Source organism: Pristiophorus japonicus, chromosome 7 (genome assembly GCF_044704955.1).
Source record: "Pristiophorus japonicus isolate sPriJap1 chromosome 7, sPriJap1.hap1, whole genome shotgun sequence".
NCBI lineage: Eukaryota > Metazoa > Chordata > Chondrichthyes > Pristiophoridae > Pristiophorus > Pristiophorus japonicus.
Window position 1 is genome coordinate 190662105 of NC_091983.1, and position 14258 is coordinate 190676362.

Genomic DNA, 14258 nt, shown 5'->3' on the forward strand with positions numbered 1-14258 from the left:
TCATGACAGCAAGCCAACTCCTCCCCAGTAGTGCGGGACTATTCCCCGGGACAATCCAGAGTGGCAACCTGTTGTCCGAATCTTTGTGGGTCAGGACCGGAAACAAAGTCCTCAGGGGAGTGTTTGCTAGTGCTGTTGGGGAGGAGTTAAATTAATATGGCAGGGGGATGGGAACCAATGCAGGGAGAAAGAGGGAAACAAAATGGAGACAGAAGCAAAAGATAGAAAGGAGATGAGTAAAAGTGGAGGGCAGAGAAACCCAAGGCAAAAAAGAAAAAAGGGACACTATACAGCAAAATTCTAAAGGGTCAAAGTGTAATAAAAAGGCAAGCATGAAAGCTCGATACCTTAATGCAAGGAGTATTCGGAACCCAGGAGAGGACTCTGAGCTAGTTAGAGTGGGTGAGAGCTCAGATGAACTGGACCCCAAGAAAGAATGCAAAAGGCAGGAGGCAACAGAGCAGAGTAGCACTGGGGTAAGTGTAGACCACATGGTGATAGGAAGGGACAATATGTATGAATATAAAGGGGCTGCAGGAGGGGTCAAAACTAAAAATCATGGTTTAAAAACTAGTATTAAAACACTCTACCGAAACGCAGGCAGCATTCGAAATAAAGTAAATGAGTTGACGGCACAAATCATTTCAAATGGGTATGATTTGGTGGCCATTACAGGAACGAGGTTGCAGGGTGGCCAAGACTGGGAATTAAACATACAGGGGAATCTGACAATTTGGAAAGATAGACAAGAAGGGAAAGGAGGTGGGGTAGCTCTGTTAATAAAGGATGATATCAGGGCAGTTGTGAGAGACGATATTGGCTCTAATAAACAAAATGTTGAATCATTGTGGGTGGAGATTAGAGATAGTAAGGGGAAAAAGTCACTGGTGGGCGTAGTTTATAGGCCCCCAAATAATAACTTCACGGTAAGGCAGACAATAATCAATGGAATAATGGAGGCATGTGAAAAAGGAACGGCAGTAATCATGGGGGATTTTAACCTACATATCGATTGGTCAAATCAAATCGCACGGGGTATCCTTGAGGAGGAATTCCAAGAATGCATACGGGATTGTTTCTTAGAACAGTATGTTACAGAACCTACAAGGGAGCAAGCTATCTTAGATCTTGTCCTGTGTAATGAGACAGGAATAATAAACGATCTCCTCGTAAAAGATCCTCTCGGAATGAGTGATCACAGTATGGTTGAATTTGTAATACAGATTGAGGGTGAGGAAGTAGTATCTCAAACGAGCATACTATGCTTAAACAAAGGGAACTACAGTGGGATGAGGGCAGAGTTGGCTCAAGTAGACTGGAAACACAGACTAAACGGTGGCACAATTGAGGAACAGTGGAGGACTTTTAAGGAGCTCTTTCATAGTGCTCAACAAAAATATATTCCAGTGAAAAAGAAGGGCGGTAAGAGAAGGGATAACCAGCCATGGATAACCAAGGAAATAAAGGAGAGCATCAAATTAAAAACCAATGCGTATAAGGTGGCTAAGGTTAGTGGGAAACTAGAAGATTGGGAAAATTTTAAACGACAGCAAAGACTGACTAAGAAAGCAATAAAGAAAGGAAAGATAGATTACGAAAGTAAACTTGCGCAAAACATAAAAACAGATAGTAAAAGCTTTTACCGATATATAAAACGGAAAAGAGTGACTAAAGTAAATGTTGGTCCCTTAGAAGATGAGAAGGGGGATTTAATAATGGGAAATGTGGAAATGGCTGAGACCTTAAACAATTATTTTGCTTCGATCTTCACAGTGGAAGACACAAAAACCATGCCAAAAATTGCTGGTCACGGGAATGTGGGAAGGGAGGACCTTGAGACAATCACTATCACTAGGGGGGTAGTGCTGGTCAGGCTAATAGGGCTCAAGGCAGACAAGCCCCCTGGTCCTGATGAAATGCATCCTAGGGTATTAAAAGAGATGGCGGAAGTTATAGCAGATGCATTTGTTATAATCTACCAAAATTCTCTGGACTCTGGGGAGGTACCAGCGGATTGGAAAGCAGCTAATGTAACGCCTCTGTTTAAAAAAGGGGGCAGACAAAAGGCAGGTAACTATAGGACAGTTAGTTTAACATCTGTAGTGGGGAAAATGCTTGAAGCTATCATTAAGGAAGAAATAGCGGGACATCTAGATAGGAATAGTGCAATCAAGCAGACGCAACATGGATTCATGAAGGGGAAATCAAGTTTAACTAATTTACTGGAATTCTTTGAGGATATAACAAGCATGGTGGATAGAGGTGTACCGATGGATGTAGTGTATTTAGATTTCCAAAAGGCATTCGATAAGGTGCCACACAAAAGGTTACTGCAGAAGATAAAGATACACGGAGTCAGAGGAAATGTATTATCATGGATAGAGAATTGGCTGGCGAACAGAAAGCAGAGAGTCGGGATAAATGGGTCCTTTTCGGGTTGGAAATCGGTGGTTAGTGGTGTACCACAGGGATCAGTGCTGGGACCACAACTGTTTACAATATGCATAGATGACCTGGAAGAGGGGACAGAGTGTAGTGCAACAAAATTTGCAGATGACACAAAGATTAGTGGGAAAGCAGGTTGTGTAAAGGACACAGAGAGGCTGCAAAGAGATTTAGATAGGTTAAGCGAATGGGCTAAGGTTTGGCAGATGGAATACAATGTCAGAAAATGTGAGGTCATCCATCTTGGAAAAAAAACAGTAAAAGGGAATATTATTTGAATGGGGAGAAATTATAACATGCTGCGGTGCAGAGGGACCTGGGAGTCCTTGTGCATGAATCCCAAAAAGTTAGTTTGCAGGTGCAGCAGGTAATCAGGAAGGCGAATGGAATGTTGGCCTTCATTGCGAGAGGGATGGAGTACAAAAGCAGGGAGGTCCTGCTGCAACTGTGCAGGTATTGGTGAGGCCACACCTGGAGTACTGCGTGCAGTTTTGGTCACCTTAAGGAAGGATATACTAGCTTTGGAGGGGGTACAGAGATGATTCACGAGGCTGATTCCGGAGATGAGCGACGATAGATTGAGTAGACTGGGTCTTTACTCATTGGAGTTCAGAAGGATGAAGGGTGATCTTATAGAAACATTTAAAATAATGAAAGGGATAGACAAGATAGAGGCAGAGAGGTTGTTTCCACTGGTCGGGGAGACTAGAACTAGGGGGCACAGCCTCAAAATACGGGGGAGCCAATTCAAAACCGAGTCGAGAAGGAATTTCTTCTCCCAGAGGGTTGTGAATCTGTGGAATTCTCTGCCCAAGGAAGCAGTTGAGGCTGGCTCATTGAATGTATTCAAATCACAGATCGATAAATTTTTAATCAATAAGGGAATTAAGGGTTACGGGGAGCAGGCGGGTAAGTGGAGCTGAGTCCACGGCCAGATCAGCCATGATCTTGTTGAATGGCGGAGCAGGCTTGAGGGGCTCGATGGCCTACTCCTGTTCCTAATTCTTATGTTCTTATGTTCTTATGTTGGGTGACGACTACTGTGGCACTGCCTCGCACCGGAATGATCTCCTTTGTATATGTCCATAGCAGTGCGTCAATCGGCAATAATTTTGGCCTGACCTTGGACACCCACAACCTTTCGAACTGTTTGATACTCATCAGGGACTGGCTGGCCCCCGTGTCCAGCTCCATTAATAATGGGATGCCATTGAGGAGCACTTTCATCATTATCGTGGCGTCATGGTATATGAACTGTATCTGTGCTCCACATGAACTCGCTGACCTTCAGCTTCCAGCGATTCCCCCAGAATTCATTTGGCCTTGTAGGGCTTACATCGAGCCCGTCCTCTTCGTACATCAACCTGTCTGCAGGCTTCCTGCAAATACGCGCAAAGTGACCGCTGACGTTGCAGTTTCTGCAGGTATATTGCTGATACCTGTAAGCTCTGGCTGGGTATTTGCCTCCACACCTCCAGCATGAGCTGGCGGCTACTTTGTTGGAAACAAAAGGTCCATTACGAGTTGATCGTCTCTGACTGTCTCTGTAACTGTCCTTAAGCGCACCATTAACAGGTGTTGATGGCTCCATTACTGGCCACATTTTCCATTGCGATGATATGAATCGATGTTCAGCTAGCCATTGTCTCTGTTGAATTCCCCCTTTGGGTTCGACTACAGAATATTATCTGAATGGTGACAGATTAGGAAAAGTGGAGGTGCAACAAGACCTGGGTGTCATGGTACATCAGTCATTGAAGGTTGGCATGCAATAAAGCAAGCGGTTAAGAAAGCAAATGGCATGTTGGCCTTCATAGCGAGGGAATTTGAGTACAGGGGCAGGGAGGTGTTACTACAGTTGTACAGGGCCTTGGTGAGGCCACACCTGGAGTATTGTGTACAGTTTTGGTCTCCTAACTTGAGGAAGGACATTTTTGCTATTGAGGGAGTGCAGTGAAGGTTCACCAGGCTGATTTCCGGGATGGCGGGACTGACATATCAAGAAAGACTGGATCAACTGGGCTTGTATTCACTGGAATTCAGAAGAATAAGAGGGGATTTCATAGAAACGTTTAAAATTCTGACGGGTTTGGACAGGTTAGATGCAGGAAGAATATTCCTGATGTTGGGGAAGTCCAGAACCAGGGGTCACAGTCTAAGGATAAGGGGTAAGCCATTTAGGACCGAGATGAGGAGAAACTTCTTCACCCAGAGAGTGGTGAACCTGTGGAATTCTCTACCACAGAAAGATGTTGAGGCCAATTCACTAAATATATTCAAAAAGCAGTTCGATGTAGTCCTTACTACTAGGGGGATCAAGGGGTATGGCGAGAAAGCAGGAATGGGGTACTGAAGTTGCATGTTCAGCCATGAACTCATTGAATGGCGGTGCAGGCTCGAAGGGCCGAATGGCCTACTCCTGCACCTATTTTCTATGTTTCTATGTTTCTATGTCCGATTGTCCTTGTCTGCCTAGAGAACTGCGCGCCGCGTTAATAATGTTGACTCCCTGGTCGTTTGCCGCATTTGAGCCAAGATTTTTGTCATACATCATTCTGATCTTTTCCTCCCCTGAGATAAATGTCTGGGCTATCAGAGCCGCCGCTTCCAAGGTCAAGTCTTTGGTCTCAATCAGTTTCCTGAATTCCCCAGCATGCCCGATGCCCTCAATAAAAAAGTCTCGCAGCATCTCTGCTCTGCATGCATCTGGGAACTTATATAGGCTCGCCAGTCGCCGGAGATCTGCCACAAAGTCAGGAATACTTTGCCCTTCTCGCCGCCAGTGCGTGTAAAACCGGTGTCTCGCCATGTGCATGCTGCTCGCCGGTTTAAGGCGTTCCCCAATCAACTTACTGAGCTCTTCGAACGTCTTGTCTGCCGGCTTCTCTGGCGCTAGAAGGTCCTTCATCAGGGAGTACGTCCTGGATCCACAAACCGTCAGGAGATGAGCCCTGTGTATGTCGGCCGAATCCTGTCCCAACCATTCCTTAGTGACAAAACTTTGTTGTAGTCTCTCAATCAAGTCGTCCCAATCATCACCAACACAGTACCTCTCTTCTGTGCTGCTAGTGGCCATGCTCGCATGGTTTAAATCCCAGTTTCTCTTCGCCAATGATATGACCTTACTATACAGTATAAATGCACACGAGGCCCATACTTGAGAGAAGGTCACTCTGTGACCCGTTACCCTTATTACCAAGACCTCAAGTGATGAAGGTGGGTAGAGATCCCCTTTTATATCTGAAAGTCCAGGTTAGGAGTGTCTCCTACAAGTTCGCCCCTTGTGGTCAATGTTCTCAAGTTGTACAACTTAGGTCAGCTTATACATGGGTTACAATGATAGTTGAATACATGACAAAAATAGTGTTGGCCTGGCCTTAACTCAGCTGATTACAAGCTGCACAGAGGGAAAACACTTGTGGTTCTTTTTAGATTTTGAAAAAGCCTAAAGTGAATGATTGTCGTGCATTGTAATCAGTGCTTGAGGTGGTGCGTTCCTTATCAGGAGTATTGCTGTGATTTGAGATATGGATTCAGAAGCCAGGCGGACTTTGTGAAGTGTATTCGTGTCTGTACAGTCCCAGGGAAACTTTTGTCTTGAAGTAGCATAGACTCTTACCAGTCTGTCATAAACGATTTCATTATTTTGTTTTTAACATAATTTAGTAAAGCTACAGTTCCTAAAAAGACTGGGGGAAATTAATGCGCGCATGCATGTGATTAACTAATAACTTTAAAATGCAACTGCTGGTAGCTGGTAGCGAGACGGGCTCTCTGATAGGTTCTGATGTGCCAGTAAGTTCCGCAGTCTTCACTTCATTCCCCTGTGACAGCAGTGGCAACCAGCAGTCATCTCGTAGCATTGAAACCAGGCCAAGTCCTCGCTGAGCTGCCGACAGTGCTTTGATCTGACGAAGGGAACAGATGAGTCCCTCGGCGCTATTGTATACCACACTAATAGAAAATTGATGCATGCGGCTGGCAGCATTCCCAGTCTCCACTGCGAAGCGGGCTCGGAATTGGGAAGCTCTTGATCCATTATGGGAAGGAGAGCAATTTATATTTAATCTTTTCATGGTCAAGATTAATCAGCTCCCCCCGCTCTATCAGATTTTCCGATCTGTGCCAGCTTAGAATTAATTGGTTTGTTTTCATGCTGGATGTGTTACAGATATTCCAAAAAAAAAGTGATGTTAATTTATATTCATTCATTCATAAAACGTATTTTATTTCCTGTCATGTATGTACATGCTGTTTGTAGCCACCAGAGGGTGTCATTGTTGGAGGCAACTGAGCAGCACGCACATGGTGCTGCTCTGGTATAAAAGGCCAGCCATTTTGTGAGTCAGACATTTTGGGCCTAAATAAAGCAAAGCAAGGTTGTACCTTGCTTAGTTAAACAGTACTCAGTTGGAATCTTTATTGCATACATAACATTTGGCGACGAGAATACAAGAACCTTTGTTTGCAAAATGAGCACAATTGGATTTTTAGAGTGATTCATGGAGGGAGAAGATTGGGCAGACTTTGTGAGCCGTTTGAACTAGTACTTCGTGGCCAACAAAATGAAGAGGGTCGACGATCAGCGCTGGGCAGTGTTCCTCACTGTGTGCAGTTCCAAGATCGACAGTCTGATAAAGAATCTACTCATACCTAGTGATCCAACAGAGAAAACATACGAGGAGTTGTGTACTTGATAAGGGAGCACCTCAAGCCAGACAACGGCATCATCATCTCGAGATACAGGTTTTATACAGACGTTTGATCGGAGGGCCAGAGCGCAACGGAATTCGTTGCCGACCTGAGACGTCTAGTGGGACCGTGCAAGTTCGGGACGGTGTTGGCAGACATGCTGCGGGACTTCTTGATTATCAGTATCAACCACGAGGTGATCCTGCGCAAACTTCTGGTGGTGGAGGAGTTGGATTTAAAAAGGGCCATCCAGATCGCTCAATCATGTATGACGACGGACAGGAGTTTAAAGCAAATATCAGTGAAGAACCGAACCTCGGCAAATACTGTAAATGCAATTGATTCGGCGTTCGACAGAGTGGCACATGGCAGGGCCTATCCAGCTGCGTTCGCAAAACCTGTGGCTGGCCAAAGTCCACCAGAGGGAATGTATCCGACTCCTCCGTGTTGGCATTGTGGAGGAAATCATCGGCACCAGCAGTGTCGATTTAAGCAATATAGTTGCAAAGGCTGTCTGAGAATGGGGCATCTCCAGCGCAAGTGTCCGCAGATGAGCAAGCTGCGACACGTGGAGGATGAGAGTCAGACTAACGCGGATCCGGATACGCAATCCGAGATGCCAGAGGAGGAAGTGTATGGACTGTACTCTTTAATAACCAAGAGTAAACCAATTTTGATTAACGTGAAGTTTAACGGGATACCGGTATCGATGGAACTGGACACAGGGGCGAGTCAATTGATCATGAACGAGAGGGCATTTAATAAGCTGTGGGATACTAAGACTGTGGCTGAACCCTGTTAACACGAAGCTGCACACGTACACCAAAGAACTGATAACGGTGATTGGCAGTGCACAAATTAATGTGTCATATAACGGTGTGGCTCACGAGTTACCGCTGTGGATTGTTCCAGGCAATGGCCCAACGTTGTTCGGCAGGAGCTGGTTGGAGAAAATCAGATGCGACTGGAACGATATAAAGGTGTTGTCGTCGGAGGAAGATATATGTGCCCAAGTATTGAGCAAGTTCCCCTCGCTGTTCGAACCGGGTATCAGCAACTTCACGGGAGCCAAGGTGCAGATCCATGTAGGCTCAGATGCAAGACCCGTCCATCATAAAGCTCGGGCAGTGCCGTATATGATGAGGGCGAAGGTCGAAAATGAACTGGACAGACTCCAGCGTGAAGGGATCATATCACCGGTTGAATTTAATGAATGGGCCAGCCCCATTGTTCCTGTGCTGAAAAGTGATGGCACAGTCAGAATCTGTGGAGACTACAAGGCTACAACAATCAGGGTTTCAAAACAAGATCAGTACCCATTACCGAAGACTGATGACTTGTTTGCGATGCTAGCCAGAGGGAAGTCATTCACAAACCTGGACTTGACATCGGCCTATATGACGCAGGAGTTGGTCGAGACGTCGAAGAGACTTACGTGCATTAACACGCACAAAAGGACTGTTTATTTACCACCGGTGCCTGTTTGGAATTCGCTCGGCTGCAGCAATATTCCAGAGAATATGGAAAGTCTACTGAAGTCCGTTCCCAGAACCATCATGTTCCAAGATGACATCCTGATCATCGGTTGTGACTCCAAGGAACATCTGAACAATCTGGAAGAGGTTCTATTGCGTTTGGACAAAGTGGGACTCAGACTTAAACGCTCGAAGTGCGTCTTCATGGCACCGGAGGTCGAATTCCTCGGGAGAAAAATCGCTGCTGATGTCATCAGACTTACTGACGTGAAAACCAAAGTCATCAAGAATGCACCCAAGCCACAGAACGTGACGGAGCTGCATTCATTCCTGGGTCTACTCAACTACTTTGGTAACTTCCTACCTAAATTGAACACCTTACTTGAACCACTGCACATGCTATTGAGAAAAGGCAACAACTGGGTCTGGGGTGCATTGCAAGACAGAGCTTTCGAGAAAGCCACCAATCTGCTTTGCTCGAACAAGCTGCTGGTACATTATGGCCCATGTAAATGTTTAGTTTTGGCCTGTGATGCATCGTCTTATGGAATTGGTTGCATGTTACAACAAGCCAATGAGTCGGAGAAACTTTAACCTGTCGCGTATGCATCCAAAAATTTGTCTAAAGCAGAAAGAGCCTACAGTATGGTAGAAAAAGAAGCTTTAGCGTGTGTGTACAGTGTTAAAAAGATGCATCAATACCTGTTCAGTCTGAGGTTCAAATTAGAGACTGATCACAAGCCGGTCATTTCGTTGTTTTCCGAGAGCAAAGGTATCAATACCAACACTTCGTCCAAAGATGGGCGCTGACATTATCTGCCTATGATTATGTCATTTGCCACAGACCTGGCACAGAGAATTATGCCGATGCTTTGAGCCGGTTGCCGTTGCCCACACCGGAGATGGAAATGCCACAACCGGCAGATTTAATGTTAATCATGGATGCTTTTGAGAGTGAAGGTACCCCTATCACAACTCAACAAATTAAGACCTGAACCAGCCAGGACCCGATATTATCGGTGGTAAAGGGTTGCATCCTCAAAGGGGATTGGTCAGCAAATGTGCGAGGAGGCCAAACTGTACATTCGTCGCAAGGACGAACTGTCTATTCAAGCAGATTGCATATTGTGGGGCAATCGAGTTGTAATGCCTCAGAAAGGGAGAGAGAAGTTTGTGCGTGAGTTTCACAGCACACATCCTGGTAGAGTGATGGTGAAGGCCATCGCCAGGTCCCACATCTGGTGGCCAGAAATTGATTCTGAGCTGGAAGCACACGTGCATCAGTGCAACACTTGCATGCAGCTCAACAAAGCACCAGCGGAATCGCCGCTGAGTCTGTGGTCATGGCCATCCAAACCTTGGTCCAGGATCCATGTAGATTTTGCAGGTCCCTTCCTGGGCAAGATGTTTCTAGTGGTGGTGGATGCTTATTCGAAGTGGATAGAATGCATAAACATGTCATCCAGTACGTCCACGGAAACTATAGAGAATCTCAATGTCATGTTCGCGACACGTGGTCTGCCTGAAAAAGTGGTGAGCAACAATGGGTCGTGCTTCACCAGTCAGGAATTTCAGGAGTTTGTAAAACTTAACGGCATAAAACATGTAAGGTCAGCACCGTTCAAGCCTGCGTCCAATGGGCAAGCAGAACGTGCAGTACAAATTATCAAGCAAAGCATGAGGAGAGTAACCCAAGGGTCACTGCAGACCCGCTTGTCTTGCATACTGCTGAGTTACAGGACAAGACCCCACACACTCACAGGGGTCTCGCCTGCTGAACTTATGATGAAAAGAGTTCTTAAGACCAAGTTATCTCTTGTACACCTGGATTTAAGTAATCATGTTGAATACAGAAGACAGAGTCAACAAGGGTACCACAATCACGCAACTGTGTCACGGGAGATTTCTGTTAATGATCCTGTATATGTGTTGAATTATGGTCAGGGTCCCAAATGGATCGCTGGTACAGTCATGGCCAAGGAGGGCAACAGAGTATTTGTTATTAAGCTCAAGAATGGGCAAACTTGCAGGAAACACATGGATCAAACAAACCCAAGGGACACAGATGAGCCAGAGCAGTCGGACGAAGAAACCGTCGACGACCAAGCAACCTACCAGCAGCCTTCAGTGGACTCAAGGGTCATCAGTGAACCTGGAATTTCCATCACGGACTTGTTCAATATAAATTGGACTTGCAATTCCTGACATGGCCACTACCACCCCCAACAAGTCAGCCATCCAGCCACTAGCCACAACAGACTCCGCACATTTACCCAAGGCCGGAATCGAACTAAGATGGTCAACCCGGGAGCGTAAAGCACCGGACCGTCTCAACCTGTGAAAGACTGTGATAAGATCTCACAGGAGTGTATTGTCATGCTGGTACATGCTGTTTGTAGCCACCAGATGGTGTTATTGTTGGAGGCCACTGAGCAGCACGCACATGGTGCTGCTCTGCTATAAAAGGCCAGCCATTTTGTGAGTCAGACACTTTGGGCCAAAATAAAGCAAAGCAAAGTTGTACCTTGCTTAGTTAAACTGTACTCAGTTTGAACTTTTATTGTATACATAACATTTCTTATCTTCCAGTCCTGGTAATCACCATTTCTGTCTCAGGGTTAAGGACTTCTCAGTTTCTGCTGTCGATGTCAGTGCAAGTGGCTGATAAGTTGTGACGCTGTAGAGGGTGGGGCTCGATGTGCTCGCCCCTCCTTTCCCCTGTGATGGATCTTCATCGAGTCCTAAATTCAAGAGCGACCAAACCCATCCATCCTAACTTGTTACATGACATCCTCTCCTGAAGTACAAAGCCAGGCACTGGTGAGATATACTAACCAAACTGAACTGTACAATCATTGGGCCCAAGTTTCCACAAGAAAAAAAACGGGCGCCCCTCCGAGCTGGGCGCCCGTTTTTCGCGCCTAAAACGGCGCCTAAAAAAATCCTCGGTAGTCTCCACCGACTTACAGGTCCTGTGGCCCTCGGCGCAGCCAGCACGAGCTGTGGGTGGGGCAGAGCCAGGTCCTGGCGCTGAAAACAGTGCCGGGACCTCTGCACATGCGCGCTACAGTCGGCACGCAAGTGCAGTAGCTCCAGGCGTCGAACTGTGTGGGAGGGACCCGAAGCACGCAGCCCCTAGCCCTGGCCCAATGGCCTCACTGGGGCTGCGTCAATGAGGCTCCTCCCACGGCCAGCTCCTAGTCCCCGCCCGACCAGACCCGACACTCGCTCCCCCCCACCGCCGACCAGACCCGACACCCGCTCCCCCCCCCCCCGACCGAGACCCGACACCCGCTCCTCCCCCCCCCCCCCCCCCGACCCGACACCCGAGACCCGCTCCTCCCCCCCCCCGCCCCGACCTGACACCCGAGACCCGCTCCTCCCCCCCCCCCCCCGACCCGACACCCGCTCCCCCCCCCCCCGCCCCGACCTGACACCCGAGACCCGCTCCCCCCCCCCCCGCCCCGACCCGACCCGACACCCGAGACCCGCTCCTCCCCCCCACCCCGACCCGAGACCCGCTCCCCCCTGCCCCGACAGAGACCCGAGACCCGCTCTCCCACCCCGCCCCGACCCGAGGCCCGCTCCCCCCCCCCGACCCGACACCCACTCCCTCCCCCCCGACACCCGCTCCCCCGACCCCCACCCCTCCCCTCCGCCTCCCCTCCCTCCCCTCCCCTCTCTCTCTCTCTCTCTCTCCCTCTCTCCCTCCCCCTCCCCTTTCTCTCTCTCTCTCTCCCTCCCTCCCCTCTCTCCCTCTCCCTCCCTCCCCTCTTTCTCTCTCTCCCTCCCTCGCTCAGCGGCACGAACAGCTGCAGAATTCTCTCTGGCTGAAGCACTTTCACACAGGTAGGAAGATGGTTTATTTAATCTTTTCTTGGCTTATAAATGTTTATTCAGGTTGGATTTATTTGTATAATATTTGTAGAAGTATAAATAAGGATTTATTGTCAAATGTAATGAGTTCCCTTCCCCCCCACCTCATTCTGGGCGCCTAATTTGTAACCTGCGCCTGACTTTTTAATGTGTAGAACAGGTTTTTTCAGTTCTACAAAAATCTTCACTGGCGCCATTCTACTTTAGTTTGGAGTACATTTTCACTGTGGAAACTTTCAAATCAGGCGTCAGTGGCCGGACATGCCCCCTTTTGAAGAAAAAATTCTGTTCTAAACTAGAACTGTTCTACCTGACTAGAACTGCAGAAAAAAAAATGTGGAGAATTGCGATTTCTAAAATAGTCCGTTCTCCACCAGTTGCTCCTAAAAATCAGGCGCGAATCATGTGGAAACTTGGGCCCAATGTGTGGGACAGGATGTATTGTTGTACGGTTTTTAATATTTCAACATGCGTTGATAATATCTCCGCACACTCCACTAATAGACAAGCTTATCAATAGAATAGAAACCCAGCTAGGCTTTAGAGTGTGTAGGGCCCCTATTTTCCACTTGCTGGATTTTTGGCGCCCGCGCTTGTTAACGTCCGATTTTTTTGTGTACGTTTGCGGCAGAAAAAAAAATCAGGACTTTCGCCAAAAAAATATTTGAATTTGCCGCAGCATTCTCTGAAGTTGGTCTAGGGGGCGGAGCTTCAAGTCTGCGCTAAAAGCTCCCTGGGCATGCGCGAAAAGCTGAAGTTGCCAGGGCAACCAGAGATGCTGAAACAAGCTGAAGCCCGCTCCCCTGAAAGGACTGCTACCCCACCACTGCCGAAAGGGCCACAAAGGACCTCTTCCCCCCCCCCCCCCCCCCCCCCCCCTCTCCGCCCCTGCCTCTCCGGCTGGACTCGCTACCACCACTCCCCCCACCAACCCCCAGGCTGAACCCGTTGCAATCCCGAGCCGAATGGCCCTCCCACTCCCGAACTTCAACTCACAGGGAGGTATGGGGGAGAGGGGGTGGGCGGCATTCAGCCCAGGATTGTAGCGGGTCCAGCAGGAGGGTGCAGTCTTATGACCCAGGATTGCCCCGCGAGAAGTCCTTTCGGCCCGGAAATCATCTTCCCTTGCTCCAAAAAAAGTTCCCTGTGAAAAAAATATATATTTTATTTTGTATTCTTATTGCCTCGCTCCTGCCCTCATGTGTACCGCGCCAATTCCTTAAATTAACAGCTTTTTTTTTGCAGTGTGCACTTCAGAAAAAAATTGTGGACGGCCAAAATCAGTTAAACGGCCAAAAACGGCGTGGAAATCAGTTTTCAACCAGACCTGCGCCAAAAAATGTTGCGAACAAAAAACGTCTCTGACCGTCGCCACCGGCATTCAAACCTTGAGGAAAATTGCAAAATCATCATTGCTCCAAAAAAATCAGCAGACGCCAATAAAACGGCGCCCAATGGTGGCGAAAATAGAGCCCATGGTGTCTGTGGAAATAACTTAAAGGAAGGCGCTGTTGTAGATGTATTAATGTCAGGACAAAATGCTTGTGACACGCTTTAGTCATGTATATGGCTGCACTGCACTCTGCCTCAAGCAATTGGGAATAGTGGGCCAGTTAATGAATCTATTATTCTGAGTCTTCAAAAGGAATTCTCCGCCAAATGATACCAGTACGTTGTTGTTCATTTATATAAGCCATTGTGAAAGTTTCTGCTGAACATATCTGCACATTTCATGGCATGGTAGATGAGTGGCCTGCTCCTTCGTGCTGT